Source organism: Protopterus annectens, chromosome 9.part0 (assembly GCF_019279795.1).
Source record: "Protopterus annectens isolate FY-2018-M chromosome 9.part0, PAN1.0, whole genome shotgun sequence".
Taxonomy (NCBI): Eukaryota; Metazoa; Chordata; order Ceratodontiformes; family Protopteridae; genus Protopterus; species Protopterus annectens.
Window position 1 is genome coordinate 1646201699 of NC_056743.1, and position 16274 is coordinate 1646217972.

Here is a 16274-nt window from a genome sequence, read left to right on the forward strand (position 1 = left end):
AGCCCTGAGATTGTGTGGTCTGTTGATATATACATGCAAACATACTGTTACTGCAGTTGTATGGGAACACTGATGTGTTGGGGGTAGCACTGGCAGTCGTGCATGGGACAGATGTCCTATGACCCTGCTGTTTGGCATTTCCCTTGCATACTGCAGTGGGTTTTGCTGCCTTGTGGCCTAATGCATGTTATTGGTCAGTCAGTATGGAACAGAGTACCTGTTGTTCCACATAGCTGTTAGTTCTCTGCAAGTAGCCCAGTAGCCCACTCTATTCCCTTGCATACATGCAGCAGGTCCATACTTATGCTACCATAGTCTAGTACCATGTACATTTGTTGTAAAGGAATGTATCTCATCTTGTGAATATAGCAGTTGAGATACCTGTGTTGCAGGGCGGACACTGTCTGATGCACGCAGTACACAAGTTAATACATGGTAAGGTACAGGTTGTGTAGTGTAGCTGGCATCCTATTTGCTATGTATGTGAGTCAGAGTATGGTGTCAGTCCCTAGAACCCTAAGTTGTCAGTGCATGTGCTATGCATTGCCTCTTTGCCAAGACCAGGGCATACTGGGCATGCCTATGTCTGCCTACAGGGACAGCCTCAGAGTGTTTCTTTTCTGTGTCCCCCTGTGGGTGTAACTGTGAGGACCTTGGCACTGGTAGGAAGCTGTGTGTCCCTTCCCTGTGATGATCCTGCTGCAGCTGTTTCCACAGGATCATATTGTGTAGAATGGCACATACTGTGAACATCTGTGCACATGTGGCTGGAGAGTACTGCAGAGCTCCACCAAATATATTGAGGCACTGGAACCATGACACGAGCAGCCCAAACACATGCTCTATGATGATCCTAGTTTGTGCATGTGCCTCGTTATGACATTCTTCAGTAAGTGTGTGTGCATTTATAATGGATGTAATCATCCATGGTTCCAGTGCTTAGCCAGCATCCCCCAGTAGATGGCCGTATGGGATGTCCCACCTGGCAAACATCTGGTACAGCTGTGATGTGAGCCAGATATGGGAGCCATAATAACTGCTAGGAATTCCAGCACAGACATTCATGGTAATGCCCTGGGCATTGCACACAACCTAGCAGTTGGAGTGATGCCCCTTGCTCTTGATGTAGACTCTACCATCCTCATCGGGTGGTGCATTGATGTGTACATGAGTGCATTCTATGGCACCCAGTACCTCAGGGTAGTGTGCTACATGGTTGAAGAGTTGCATACTGCTGGTCATCTGCTCAGGGGTGTAGGGTAATTAAATGTGCTCACTGGCATGTGTTTGCATGGCAGCCAGGAACTGGTGGAGTGCCCTGGATGCTGATGCCAGTGAGACCCCAATCATGCCCCCAGTTGGTCTTTAAAAAGTACCTGTAGTTAGTATTCTAAGAGCCACACATACCTTTGTTTCCAGTGGGATGGGCTCCCCTCTGTTGGCTCTAGGTCTGAGCTGAGAGCAGCAGAGCTCAGTGAATTCTTATAGTATGTAGTATGTCCCTGTCCACCCTGTAGCTCTGTACAATCTCCAGCTCATGTAGCTCCTGGAAGGTTACCCTGAGCCTGAACACTCTTCTCCTTCTCAGTCTAGGCCTATTGTCAGCAGTAGCATCAGCACTGACCTCAGCATCTAGCACATACAGATGTAGCAGAGCAGCAGCCACCCCTAGCAGTCTGTCAGTTAAAATTCCTAAATCTGTACTCCAATGGCACAGAGTATGGGGAAAAAATCAGATTGTAAGGTGTATGCATATTTTATAGTGGTCTGCTACAGATGCAGGCTATGTGATTGGCTAACTATGATGCATTCCACCTGCTAGGTACATCACTGACGGGTTTGAATGACCCATTTTAAGTGGAACAGGGGTTGTCAGTAATTTATACATGATTGGCTCAACACTCAACATGACACTCAAACCAGCTAAAACAAGTACCTCAAAGCTAAACAAAGTTTAGCAGCACTGGACATACACCCCCTGCTTAGCTGAAAGGCACACCACACAATCGGGAGCTGCTCAGCTCTAATCTGATTAAACATATAGTGACACACCCCTTCTGATGTCAGCTAGCTATCTTGTGCACACCAACACGGTTCTGGGGCTACACAGATTTTATCTGCAGACACAGTAACCCATTTTTGCTATTCAGTAACCCTAGCTCATTTGCATACAGATCCATGCACACAGCCTGGATACTACACTATTCCACAGCTTGCCTCCTTAGCAACCACAGAAATCTACCATTGTACATACTCCATGCAGGGCCCTATAATGCATTATTGTCACATATTCCTTATTTTTTGTTTTGAAACTTTAAATTTTTTTTTGCATAATGCCATGTTTGAGCATTGCTGCACACTACGCAGACGTAATATAGGTATTAAAAAATACTTATATTAAATTATTTTGCATTACTTTTTGGACACACAGGGCATAGCTTTGCACATATCTGTGCCTACTATGAAATTTTTGACCTTCTACATGGGCTTTTACAGCCCCTGTTCAATTTGTATTTTCTTGTACACAGAAACTTTCCATGTACACTTAAGATGCCTACATGGGGTCTATAGGACTGCTTATCTGCTTGCTGGATTGCTCCAACACCCTCATTCACATGCAACTCATCTGCTTATAAGGTGATTTGCATGCCACAGACACTTCCATGTTTGTAAGTTCATGTACACTCCTCTGCTCTGTTTACTGGATTGTATGGATGCTTACTTCTGTGTAAGCTTCGTGCCATGATGCCTACATGGAAAATCACTTCATGTAGGCCTTCTTGAACTACCTCTATGTTTTTATTCCTATATAGCATATGTGAAAAACTGAAAACAGCAGCTCTTCATTCATGTATGTTTCTTCTAGTAAGTCAAAATATGATCAGTATAAATACGTTACCATTTGTCTGACAGATTTAACAAAGTTGGGGGAGCATATTGATAAATGTGTATTCAACTGATTATTTACTGAAGATGTATGGCTTACCAAACAAATTGCTGACTTTAGCCCACACATCCCAGTGCAGCATTTCTGTTCTACTCTGGATACACATTATAATGGATGATATTTCTTACCAGTTACATGTAATGGACTAGGATGGCACTTGAGGGGTTTTGAATCTCACTTCTGGCAACTAGTGCACTACACATGTGCATACTTCTCAATCTCACAGAGCAAGAAATTTGGACAAAGCCAAAAGTAATGGTGGGACAAACACCCCAAAATAGGGACATCTTGTAAATATTGCTCCTGTAAACTGAGATAGTTGCTAAAATAACATGTTTTGAATTATTATGTATTTGCTGAGGAATATGAAGTCTGAAATTCAAATCTTTACCATTCAATCTTCATGTTGGCATCCCACAATTCCATTGGAGTGGGCAGGGTTATGTGATTATGCATGCAAATTTATGTTAATCTGCATCCCAGTTTTTGGCCAGCTGTACCTACTTTTCATGGGCCTCTGTTCAGATTTTTGATGTTTCTAGATCAAGAGGTATGCTGATGCCCCTCTGACTTTCCCTCAGATTTTCCTACTGCACCATATCTCTTGTATGTCTCTTTTCTTCTCTCATACCTCACATCTGCTTTTTTGTCTCCCAGTTTCCTTGGATGTGTGCATTAACTGTGTTCTCACACATCCCCCACGCCCATTGATAGCTTATGTTAGCTGTGGAAATGAGGCCATGATTACCATTTTCCTTTATTAATTTTTTTATTAAAAAAATATGGATTCTGTTGAAATTTGTTAGTGATAGTTAGCAAATTTTCATAATAACAGAGTTACTCAAATATTCCATACTTGTCTGTAAGCTTATTGGAGATATTCTATTATAAATATTTAATTATGAATGTCAGGCTGCTTAGATTCTGAGATTCTTTCCATAACTTTGTTAATATACATTATGCTTTGACACCGATTTTAAAATTATTTATGGAGTACCTGAGATCAATATACAGAGTGCCATCACAGCTTGAGATACTCCATTGTGCACTGAGACATACTGATTTCACTATGGCATATTTACATATTACATAGTTATCCATAACTTTCCTGATAATGGTTTAATGTGCCAGATTCCATGAACTTTACAGAATCTGTCCCAAAATGTATATATTTCCAAAGAATATAAAATCATAATATAATATTAGACACACAAAACAAAAGATAGTTGCAGTATATTCAACAATGTGAATAAGGTCAATAGACATATAGATAGATAGATAGATAGATAGATAGATAGATAGATAGATAGATAGATAGATAGATGTATAGACAGATAGATATGGGAGCCATTCATATGACTGAATGCTTTTAATGTAAATAACTCATTGGTTAATACAATTTTGTCGTCTACACATATTGTCCACAGGAGTGTGAAATCACTACATAACTGGGATTGGGAAAACTGGCTTTCCCACATATTGTGCAATTTCAGAGTTTGAATATGGAGAACATGTACCTCAGGCAGAATTTCTCATAATATGGAAGAGGGAATGTTGTAGGATCAGAGAATGAAAAGTCATCCTCAGTGAAGGCTTTAGGATCAACAGAGACTAGATTGAAGACATGGAAATTGACTGGAATGAATGCACAAGGATTCAGGAAATATTCAGGACTATAGCACCTCAAGAAGAAGAACAAATATATGCCTTCAAAGAAGAATGGCATAATTTCAAAACAGCATGGGTGAAGACTACAGAACAGATATACAGCAAAGGCAGGTACATACAGAAAGCTAGTGCAAAAGAGAAAGTAATCAAAAGAAGGAAGAAGTGAAGGAAAAATTAAGAGATAGAAAAGATGGACCAAGCTAAGAAGGAATTCTGGTTAGCTAACAAAGAGAGTAAAAAAGTAGTTACAATAGCAAGGAACAAACCAACAGAGTCACTGTACTTACTTCTGAAAAGTGATTCAGAAGATTGAACAAAAAAGTCTATAAGCTTGCAAATACAGGAAAATAAAGAAAATAGTTATCAGGCAGCATTCATAAAGAAGAGCAGCAATAATCCAGTTAGCAGTCCACAGGACATCAAAGGTAGATGGATGGAATCATTCCAACATCTTCTGAATGACAAAAATCCTGCAGTAGCTGTGTTGCCCCACACTCAACCTACAAATGGGGTGTGTGTGGCATAATACTTAAGGTCGTTAGCTCAAAAACGCAAAGTACTGGGTTTGATTCTGACCTTAAATTTAAAATAATCCTTCATGGAATTTAGGCAAGAATTCACTTATAAACCTATAGAAGAGGAAGAAGAGCCCTCCATAGAAATAAAGATAGTGTAACACCTGTGCACTGGCCCAGTAATCAAGGAGTCTCAATCCTCACCACTAGCAGGAGTGAAGGGCATACACGTTGGGAGGATAACAAGTACACACACAGTAAAGTACAATTTCCCTTAAGAGCACACAAGAGCTCACAGTTGGTCTGGGGCTGATTTCTCCCTTTCTCTCCAGATTCCCCAATAAGAATCCCCACTGCCACAGCTATAGGGTTCAGATCTCAGCTGAGTGGTCAAGCCAAAACCTCCAGCACCCTCTCTGTCCAACCAGTGCTTCATGTCCCTGCCCAAGTAGCCAACACACACACACTTTGAGATTTGATTTATATACAAACACACAGACACTCCTGAGGAAGGCTGGCACAGGTTCACTAGCTATGCCCCCTTCTGCCCAGACTATATGGTAGTACCGACTGCCACCAACCACTACTGTCAGCAAGTATAAAGGCCCTTACCAAACGGTATCCAATTCTACTGTGCAATGTTTTTATTATCCAATTGATAAGTGTGACTGAGACTTGATGGCTATTTAGGAGTAGCTTAACCAGTATCAACAAATACATGCAAGTACCTTAAGAGCTTAAATTATCTCTACACAAAACAGCCACAGTTAACATTTTTAAAGATATTTAATTATTATTAAATACAATATGAAATTCACTCTGCCCAGACACAGAAACAATTGACAGATTGATAGCTCTTTCTCGATTCTGTGGGTGGTGATGCATGGCCATTCTTAGTTGGTGGAGCAATTTGTCTGGTTAATTCTGATAACGAATGAGACTCCGCCATGCTAACTAGTTATGCAGCCCCGTGTGGTTGTCTCCAACTTCTTAGAGGGACAAGTGGCTTTCAGCCACACGAGACTGAGCAATAACAGGTCTATGATACCCTTAGATGTCCAGGGCTGCACCACGTGCTACACTGAATGGATCAGCGTGTGTCTACCCTTGTCTGACAGGTCTGGGTAATCAGCTGAACCCCATTCATGATAGGGACCGGAGATTGCAATTATTCCTCATGAATGAGAAATTCCCAGTAAGTGTGGGTCATAAGCTCACATTGATTAAGTCCCTGGCCTTTGTATACACCACCGATCTCTACTACCAATTGGATGGTTTAGTGAGGTCCTCGGATCGGGCCTGCTGGAGTTGGTCACGGCCCCAGCGGTGCACCGAGAAGACGATCAAACTTGACTATCTAGAGGAAGTAAAAGTTGTAACAAGGTTTCTGTAGGTGAACCTGCAGAAGGATCATTAATGCCTAGGGTCCCAAGATGGCACCATCCCCGGGGTACCAGGGCCTCTCCTCGATCCATTGCCCTGAACCTCTACATGTCTCTCTACAACTCCCATCTCTCCATGTGCCCTGGCCATGGCTGGTGGGACTAAGCCCATGGCTCCTGGAGTGCGGATTGGAGGGAGGGGAGGGAAGGGAGTGAAAGGAGGGGTGGCATCTGTCCCATCTGCATGGTGGGAGGTGGGGCGCTCCTCTGCTGGCCCAAGGGGACAGGGGCGGAGGGTGCACCAGGCCCAGCGGTGCAGTCTGCTACGTGCCCTGGAGGTGGCTGGCTCCACATGCAGTATGAGGAGGAAGAGGGTACCATCTTAGTGGGGGCAGTGGCTGCCCCTATGGCCATGCAGGTTCACCCCTGGGGTGGCACACTGGAGTCTTCTCCCCTCGATGTCAGTCACAGGTACCTGTGGAGGATGCCCCACTCTGTGCGGAGTGTCAGCTCAAAGACCCAGAAGGTTGGGAGTGTAGCTGCCGCGGGACTCCCTGCCATCCCGCAGCATGGGGCCAGTAACCCCGGTCAGGACACCCACGACGATGCCCATGAAACCTCACATGCTTATCTCAAGGTGTGACACTGCACGGACAGGGGGCTCCCTGGCGAACGAGAACCAGTAAGACTCTGAGTATTGAATCACTTGGCTCATTCATCGATGAAGAACGCAGCTATCTGCGAAAACTAATGTGAATTGCAGGACACATTGATTATCGTCACTTGGAATGCACTTTGTGGCCCCGGGTTACTCCCAGGGCTATGCCTGTCTGAGGGTCATCATGCTTTTCATCGCCCTCGGGGATGTTAGGCCCCCATCAAGAGCATGGTCAGGGAGTCAAGGGAGCCTGCTGTGGGCACCCTGTCCCCCCAGGGAGAGACACAGATGGATGAGAGGAGTCCACCACTGCCATGAGCTGAGAACCCCATCTGAGGATGGGAGGGAGCAGGTGCGCATCCAGGCCCCCCTGGAGGCTATTAGTGGTACTGCTACCAGGCTGGCCTTCTGGGTCAGAACCTGACTTCCACCCTCCCAGTTCGTGTGAGCCAGAGCTGTGTCGGCCATCCTCCTCTGCCACCCACAGTCCAGCGGTGAGGAGCAGGTGTATGGGGGCCAGGGGAGGATGACGGGCAGTCCATCCACCAATGAGTCACCCACCATCCCTCCGCCCTCATGTGACTGTGCTCAGAACATGACCTCAGATCAGACGTGGCAACCCACTGAAGTTAAGCATATTACTAAATGGAGGAAAAGAAACTACCCAGGATTCTTTCAGTAACGGCATGTGAAGAGGGAAGAGCACAGTGCCGAATCCTCACCCAGGTGATGGGCGCAGGGAAAGGTGGCATATGGAAGTCCATCTCCCCGGTGCCGCCCAGGGGGCCCCAAGTCCTTGTGATCGAGGATCATCCTGAAGATGGTGTGAGGCCGGTGGCAGCCCCTGGCATGTCGGGATCAGGTCTTCCTGGAGTTGGGTTATTTGTGAATGCAGCCCAAAGCGGGTGTTAAACTGGCAAACTCCATCTAAAGCTAAACACTGGCACAAGACCAATAGCAGACAAGTGCCGTAAGAGAAAGTTGAAAAGAACTTTGAAGAGAGAGTTAAAGAGGGCATGAAACCATTCAGAGGTAAACGAGTGTGATCTGCGTAGTCCAACCTAAGGATTCAACCTGGCGGCTGCCTCAGCTGCCCAGGGGCAAGGCAGATCCCCTTCCCTCTCCATGGGGGTGGGGACCCATCCCCAGGAGCGTTGGCTGCCATCGAGTGCACTACCTCCACAGCGGTGCTCTGTGACCTGCTCCTGGTCAGGTGGAAAGGCCACGCGGAAGTTGGCTCCCCATGGAAGGGAGTGTTATAGCCCATGGCATCAGCCCTAGCTGTGCCCTGGGGTCATGGGAGATGACTGCCTCTGGGTGGCCCTGGCTCCCGATGGCACTGTCGACTGGACGAGACTGCCCTCAGTGTGACCTGACCATGTACTGCCACCAGTCGAGCTCACCTCCGGTGCCCGGGGTCTGCAGCAACATCGGTGACCCACCCACAGGGGTGGCTCATGCTATAGGACTGCAGGACTGCAGCCCCACCACCTAGAAAGCAAAGCAAAAAGAAAACAAAAAAGTAAAGACAAGAAAACAAAAAAAAAATTTTAAATCACGAGTCCCGGAACTCCGCACATGCGCACATGCACTGGGGACTCAGACAGAACTCCAGACTGCCTTTGTCAGCAGTCCGGATAGAGAGGAATGCATCTCAGCCCCGCAGATGCCCAGGAGTCTGTGCGCTGAAGACCACACAGAACAGAAGAGCTCTGGACTGCTTCATCTGCAGGCAAGTCCAATCAGGATAGAGATGAGGTGAGTTTTGATCTCTTGCAGGGCGGGATTTGGATTTCAGTGCATGGGTGACTTGGATTTTACTGCTCCATTGGACTGAGCTCCATTCCGTTTAGTGTGTGTGTTGCGGGTGACTTGGATTTTATTGCTCCATTCGACTGGATATTCTACAGCAGGTGATCTCCGTTTGGTGTGTGTATGTGGTGCTTCTCCCCTCAAGCTGCAAGTTATTTGTACTATGCTTACATTACCAGTTTTCTATTAGTGAAATTCTGCTAGCTGAGGTGGTTATTTTTGATTTCCAGTTTTTCATTTTTTCCAGAATGTATGGGACTAACAGAAGCTGCACTTTTACAGTAGTATAGTAATGTTATTTTTGCTTGGGAAGGCTCTCATCAGTTTTAGGATTACTTTTCATGTTTGTTATCGAGTTGATCTTCCACAGTTTGTAGAATACATCAGCACCATATATACACACATTACCATACTTGAGTGAGAATTGATTGACTGAGCTTGATGGAAAAATACAAACATGTTGATATGCATCTAATACAAGGGCTATAAAAGTAGTATTTATAATAATATGGCACTTAATATAATATGCCATCTTAATTTAATTCCTCCATGTTCTTTTCATGTTGTTGGACTGTGCGCCATTTTTGAAGTACATCGTACCCCTCCACTTGTTGGATTTGCAAGTCTGAACATTCTGCCAATACTTGGCACATCCTGGAGATGTTTTTCTTTTACAAATGCCTCTCCTTGTTTAATTTTATTTAGTAATTTTCTGTTGTGTCAGTCTTGGTCCTTGTTGAATACAATGGTACTATAGTAAAGCTAAAAAAAAAAGAAAAAAAAAAAAGAAAATGCCTTTGTGTTTTGAATTCCCCTGCTCCACAAGTCTTGAACATATGGGTCTCTGCCCTCCCAACTTCAGCTTTAAATTATGATGGCTCAATGAGGTATATATCCTGATAGAACACAATGTTGTGTATCACATGACATATGCAGATCATTTTTCCAAACATAATTACATTTAGAGCTATATATTCTATATTTTACAGTCCTTTTCAAACCTGCAGCTAATTCTCCACTACAGTAACTTCTCTAGGATTGGAACATCACCGTCATCATCATCATCTTCTTTTGGCTGTTCCCGTTAGGAGTCACCACAGCAGATCATCTGTTTCCATTTCTTCCTGTCCTCTGCATCATGCTCTTTCACACCAACCGCCTGCATGTCCTCTCTCACCACATCCATAAACCTCATCTTAGGCCTTCCTCTTTTCCTCTTATCTGGCAGCTCCATCCTTAGCATCCTTTTCCCAATATACCCAGCATCCCTCCTCAGCACATGTCCAAACCAATGCAATCTTGCCTCTCTTGCTTTGTCTCCAAACTGTCCAACCTGAGCTGACCCTCTAATATACTGATTCCTAATCCTGTCCATCCTAGTCACACCCAGTGCAAATCTTAACAACTTTAACTCTGCCACATCCAGCTCTGACTCCTGCCTTTTCAACAATGCTACCATCTCCAACCCATATAACATAGCTGGTCTCACTACCCTCTTGTAGACCTTCCCTTTCACTCTTATTGGTTCCAAATCACTCACAAATCACTCCTGGCACTCTTCTCCACCCATTCCACCCTGCCTGTACTCTCTTCTTCACCTCTCTTCCACACTCACCATTACTCTGAACTGTTGATCCCAAGTAATTAAACTCATCCACCTTTACCAACTCTACTCCCTGCATCCTCACCATTCCTCTACCCTCCCCCTCATTTACACACATATATTCTGTTTTAGCCTTGACAACCTTCATTCCTCTCCTCTCTAAAGCATATCTCCACCTCCCCAGGGTCTCCTCAACCTGGTCCCTACTCTCAATACATATCACAATGTCATCTGCAAACATCATAGTCCACAGGGCCTCCTGTCTAATCTCATCTGTCAACCTGTCCATCACCACAGCAAATAAGAAAGGGCTCAGAGCTGATCCTTGCTGTAAACCCACCTCCACCTTAAACATCACCGTTATCCCATATTTTCTCCACTTTGTGATAACTGTCTTCACTGTGCACCATGGTATATCCAATGCTGTGGAAATGTTTTTGGACCCTTCTCTTGACTGATACCTTTCAACAATGAGATCCCTTTGATGCTTTGTAAGGTCTCTGTGAACAATGGCTTTTGCTGTAGCAGGCAACTGAGTAAATGTCAGGAAAATCCTGCTAGACAGCTGAACTTTATTTGGGGTTAATCAGAGTCTCTTTAATTGATAGCAGGTGTGTACCCAAGAAGAATGAATGCTATAATTTAAATCTAAAGGTGTTTCAACAAAGTATTATTTTAAGGGTGTGCACACTTATGCAACCAGCTTATTGTACATTTTTTTATTTTTTATATTTTTCCCCTAAGAGATTTATTTGTTTTCAATTGAATTGTGCAGGTTATTGGTCACATTAAAGGTAGGAAACGTGTGAAATGATTTAACAGGTGTGTGTACACTTTTTATATCCAGTGTGTGTGAAATGCCCCAGTTGCTACATGGTGGTGGGTAGAGAATAACGCTTGAACCCTGTACTCTTGGTCCCAAGTGGCAAGAGCCGGAATTCTCTACCCGCCACCATTTGTAAAAAATGTTCAGATTTTTGCCTCATATTTGTTCTGTTCCTCATAAAATCTATGGTTTCTGTATTTTTGTCTCTGAACACAGTCAGTAGTGCAGTGGTAGCATTGTTGCCTGACAGCTGCAGGTTATCTGGTTTGATTCTTGGCTGAGGTGCTTTCTGTGTGGCGTGTGCATGCCATCACTGTGTTTGTGTGGGTTTGCTCTGGTGTCCTCCCATCTTACAAAGACATGTGACTGGAGTGTTTCTTCCTGTGCTTCTGCTGAAAATTGGCTTTTGTTCCTAGTCAGACTTTCCTGGTTAACAAATGTTAAATAAATAAAAATGACAAGCATTTTAATTTCAGATTTCATATTCTTCAGAAAGTGCATGGTAACACAAAACCTATTATAGCGATTTTCTAAGTTTATAAGATGGATATTTGAAATCTGTCCCTATTTTTGGGACTGTATTCCCCACTATTGGCTTTGTCCAGGTTTTTTGTGCCAAGGTTGAGAGCTATGGTGAGAACTGAATTCACTGAATATGTTTGGGGGCTATATTCCACCATTATTGGCTTTGTTCAGGGGTTTTGTGCTAAGATGTTGACAGCTATGGTGAGAACTGAATTCACTAAATGTTAGCAATTTAAGTTTCCGTCTTCCTCCCTTTCATAACAACAGATGATTTGGCATAGTGGTATGTTGCTCTGACTGTTTTGCACAGGGTCCTGGGTTCAATACTTGGCAGTAAAATGTATGGTGGTAACACAGCATTTTATTTTAGCAACTTTCCAACATTATATAAGTAATGTTTAAAATGTGTCCCTGTTTTTTTGGTGTTTTGCCCCCCCCCCCACACCTAAATTTTGGCTTTTTCCAGATTTCTTGTGCTGCAAAGTTCAGAGATACAGCTGAATGTCAAATAAATTTTACAAGTAGCTGAGAGCTGCAGGGGAACAAAAGTTTAGTGCTGCTTATGCTGAGTCTGCTTGCATTGTTAATAGCACAACAGGTAATGTACTTGCCTTGCAGAAGGCTGTGGGTTCTACTCCCACAGAAGATAGATGCATTGCTGATACTGTACTGTATTGTAAAGGGGTAGATGCTGCAGTCCTTCTTGGTGAAGATACCTAGTAATATGAACCTGTTATCAGTTTGCCATCCATTCCCTATTGCAATATTACTAGAAATTTGAGTAGACTTTTATGATACAAATGTCCTGAATTGGGCAGTTTTGTCATTATTGGTGCATGCATTTTGTTTCATTGTTTACTGGAAAAATGTTCAAAACAAATTTAAAATACCGTCTAATAACTGTACTATATTGTAAAAGGAATATCATTTAATACAATCAAGAAGGTGTATCAAAGAGCATGTGTATGTTTCGTGTGCAAGGGACCTATGATTTGAAATCAGCCCAAAGTTAATTTTTATCTGCCACTGGCAAAATGTATTTTTTTAATGTGGGTTCCAATGCTGTTTCAATGAATGTAAGCTTCAAGGGCAGAGAGGTTTTAATGCTAAGTCTATTTTCATTGTGATACCATTGCTTTGTTTAGCAGATATCTATTAGGGTTTGTGCTGTAAAATACTAAATAAAACTTTTGAATGAAATCCAAATCATCGCAGAAGGAAAGCAGTATGCACATTACAGTGTTTATGGTAAATGGGATGAAATAACAAAGGAATGAAACATTGGAATGGCTGCAGGGGGGAGGCTCCATTCGACCATGATTTTGTGAGGAGGGAAGGGCAGCAAACTCAGACAGCCCCGGCTGAACTATATCTCTCAACTGTCCAGATTTGTACAGAATGAATAGATTTTTGCTTCTTATTTTTGGTTTGTTCCTCATAACATGTGTGGTTTTCTGGCAAATCATTTAGGAATGAAGTCACTAAATAATGACAGACATTGAGTTTCGGACGTTATAACCTTCAGAAAAATGCATGCTAAAGCAAAACCTGTTATTCTGGATACTGTCTTAAGTTTATACAAGAGAAATTTGTACTGTTTGTATGTTCACCAATATATTTGGCCTTGTCCAGATTTCCTGCATTAAGAGGTTGAGAGGTAAGTGCAAATAAATTGCTTTATAGAATTAGGAATATCCAAACATCTCAACTGTCCCCAATTTTGGGTCAAAATGTTGCTCTCCTTCTAATAATCCCTCTGTAAAATGGCAATTTTGGAAGAAAACATGGAGGGTTTACAAGTATAAACAACTGTAATGATCAGAGTTATCGATTACTTTTATTTCAGAAATGCATGTAGATGCTCTTATTTTGTCAGCTGCTCAAGTTAACAGTACTAATATTTAAAAGGTGTCCCTTCTTTGAGGGGTTTCCAGCTGTATTGTGTGGCAATTTTATATTTTTGCATCACATTTTTGGTCTGTTTTTCATAAAATTGTGGTTTTCTAGCAAATTAGTGGGAAATCATTAAAGACTGAAGTTAGAAAATAATGGCAGACATTTGAGTTTCAGATTTCATACCCTTCAGAAAATTTATACTAATGCAAGACCTACTACTATTCTATTATCTTTCTAAGTTTATAAGAGCAATATTTAAAAATGTTCCTTATTGTTGGGCCTGTGCCCCACTTCTATGTATGGCTTTGTCCAGATTTCTTGCTCTGAGGTTGTGAGGTATGAGTGTCAGAGCCATCACCGTCAGCCAGAGACATATCAAATTGTGACATACTTGTTACGCCCCACTCCCCATTGTAGTGGTTCTGGATGTGTCCAAGGAAGGCAAGGAGCAGTTATGCAGTGTAAGTGTGCAGAGTATTCCCCCATCCAAGGTAGACCACTAGTACGACCATGCCTCTTCATCTTTCCTTGATTTTGCAGAATGTTCTGGTTTTCTGTCATATTTTTATACTGTTGATTTATGCTTCTTATTATTCAGAACATGCATGCTGTCGCAGTGCCCTGTTGCTGTGTGTTTAAGTAGCAATGCCTTAATGACCATCAGGTAAGCTTGTTGGAGATTCTAAGATGCATGTAAGCTTTAATAGGCATACTGTTAAAGAAATAGCAACATTGAAAGCCTTTTTGTTGTTGCCATGCAGATAATATTTACATAACTAGATAACGTATAAGCTTTAGGTATTAAAATGCATATGACAGTATTTATAATAAAGGATAGGATTACAGTATTTTCAGAAGCTCATTACATTTGTTGGAGACTTGCAGTCATCTTTGTAGGCTTTACCCGTAAACTAAACAGAATGCCAATCTATCATGTGTGGTCCATAACTTGTGCAGTAATCCTTTAAGCAATTTATCTTGAGCTTGTTTCTTGTTTGCTGTTCAGTTTTTAGTTTGATCATGTCTTCCCCGTGAAACAAGTAGACAGTTGTTGTCAGGCAGCAGGTCTTTTTTGGATAAGAAACATTTTTACAAGTGTGGGTATCACACAGATTGCTACTTTCAACATGCTACTTGATAATTTTATAAAGCTGAATATAAATTATAATTAGAACTGCAGTGCAAGAAGAAGTGGTTTGAGTCAAGTGCTGCTTGTTTTATTTTTTATACTTGATTTTGACTGGCATTCCAGTAATGTATTTAAAAAGTAATTTATTTTTTCATGCCTCACAACCCTTGTGTTTCCATCTAGATATTAAGGAAGTTGTCATGTAGCCAATGCATTGAAATATTTTTTTCTTCTATGCTTCATTTTGTCTTGATTGGACTCTCGTAATGACAGTATGGCACACAAGGCAGTGTATTTAATTAAAGTTCTAGTTGTTGTGGTTTTGAGCATTGCCCCACCCTTTTCTAGTTTGCCACACCCCTTCCCATTGGCCCCACCCATTCAGCTGTCTCCTGCAGCCCCCCTTTAATTTGAAGTCACCAACAGCCACTGCCCACCCGTCCTGTCTTGAAACATGGACCAAGGAGTCTAACAGGTGCCCGGGTCTGAGAGTGGGCAGGAGACCCCATGGCTCAATGAAAGTGAGGGCCAGCACATGCCAGCTGAGGCAGAATCCCTCCACCCTGTTCTGGGGGCACACCACTGGCCCGTCTCACCCATCCCATTGGGTAGGTGGAGCATGAGTGCACCTGGTGGGACCTGAAAGATGGTGAACTATGCCTGGGTAGGGCGAAGCCAGAGGAAACTCTGGCAGAGGTCCGTAGCTGTCCTGACATGCAATCGGTCATTCAACCTGGGTATAGGGGCAAAAGACTAATCGAACCATCTAGTAGCTGGTTCCCTCCAAAGCTTTCCTCAGGATAGCTGGCACTCGGCGGATGCAGTTTTATCTGGTAAAGTGAATAATTAGATGGCTTGAGGCTGAAATAATCTCAACCTATTCTCAAACTTTAAATGGATAAGAAGCTCAACTCACTGGCTTGGAGCTGGACGTGGAATGCGAGTGCCGAGTTGGCCACTTTTGGTAATCAGAACTGGTGCTGCAGGATGAACTAAACACTGGGTTAAGGTGCCCAATTGTGACGCTCATCATACCACAGAAAAAATGTGTCGGTTGATATAGACAGCAGGACAGTGGCCATGGAAGTCAGAATCTGCTAATGAGTGTGAAACAACTCACCTGCCAAATCAACTAGCTCTGAAAATGGATGGCACTAGAGTGTCAAGTCCATACCCAGCCATCGCTGGTGCTGGGAGCTGAGGGGACTATGCTGTGACTAGTAAGAGGGCTGCCACGGTGGCACTAATACCCAGGGCTAGAGCCCGGGTGGAGCCACCTCAGGTGCAGATCTTGGTGGCAGTAGCAAATGTTC

General features: G+C 43.1%; 1 non-coding gene across 1 annotated transcript; it reads left to right on the plus strand.

The window, feature by feature from the left end:
- The first annotated feature begins 7198 nt into the window (after nt 1-7198).
- Nucleotides 7199-7352, plus strand: LOC122812376. The gene has a single exon (XR_006366398.1). It is a non-coding gene; the product is annotated as a 5.8S ribosomal RNA (ribosomal RNA).
- The last annotated feature ends 8922 nt before the right edge of the window (nt 7353-16274 follow it).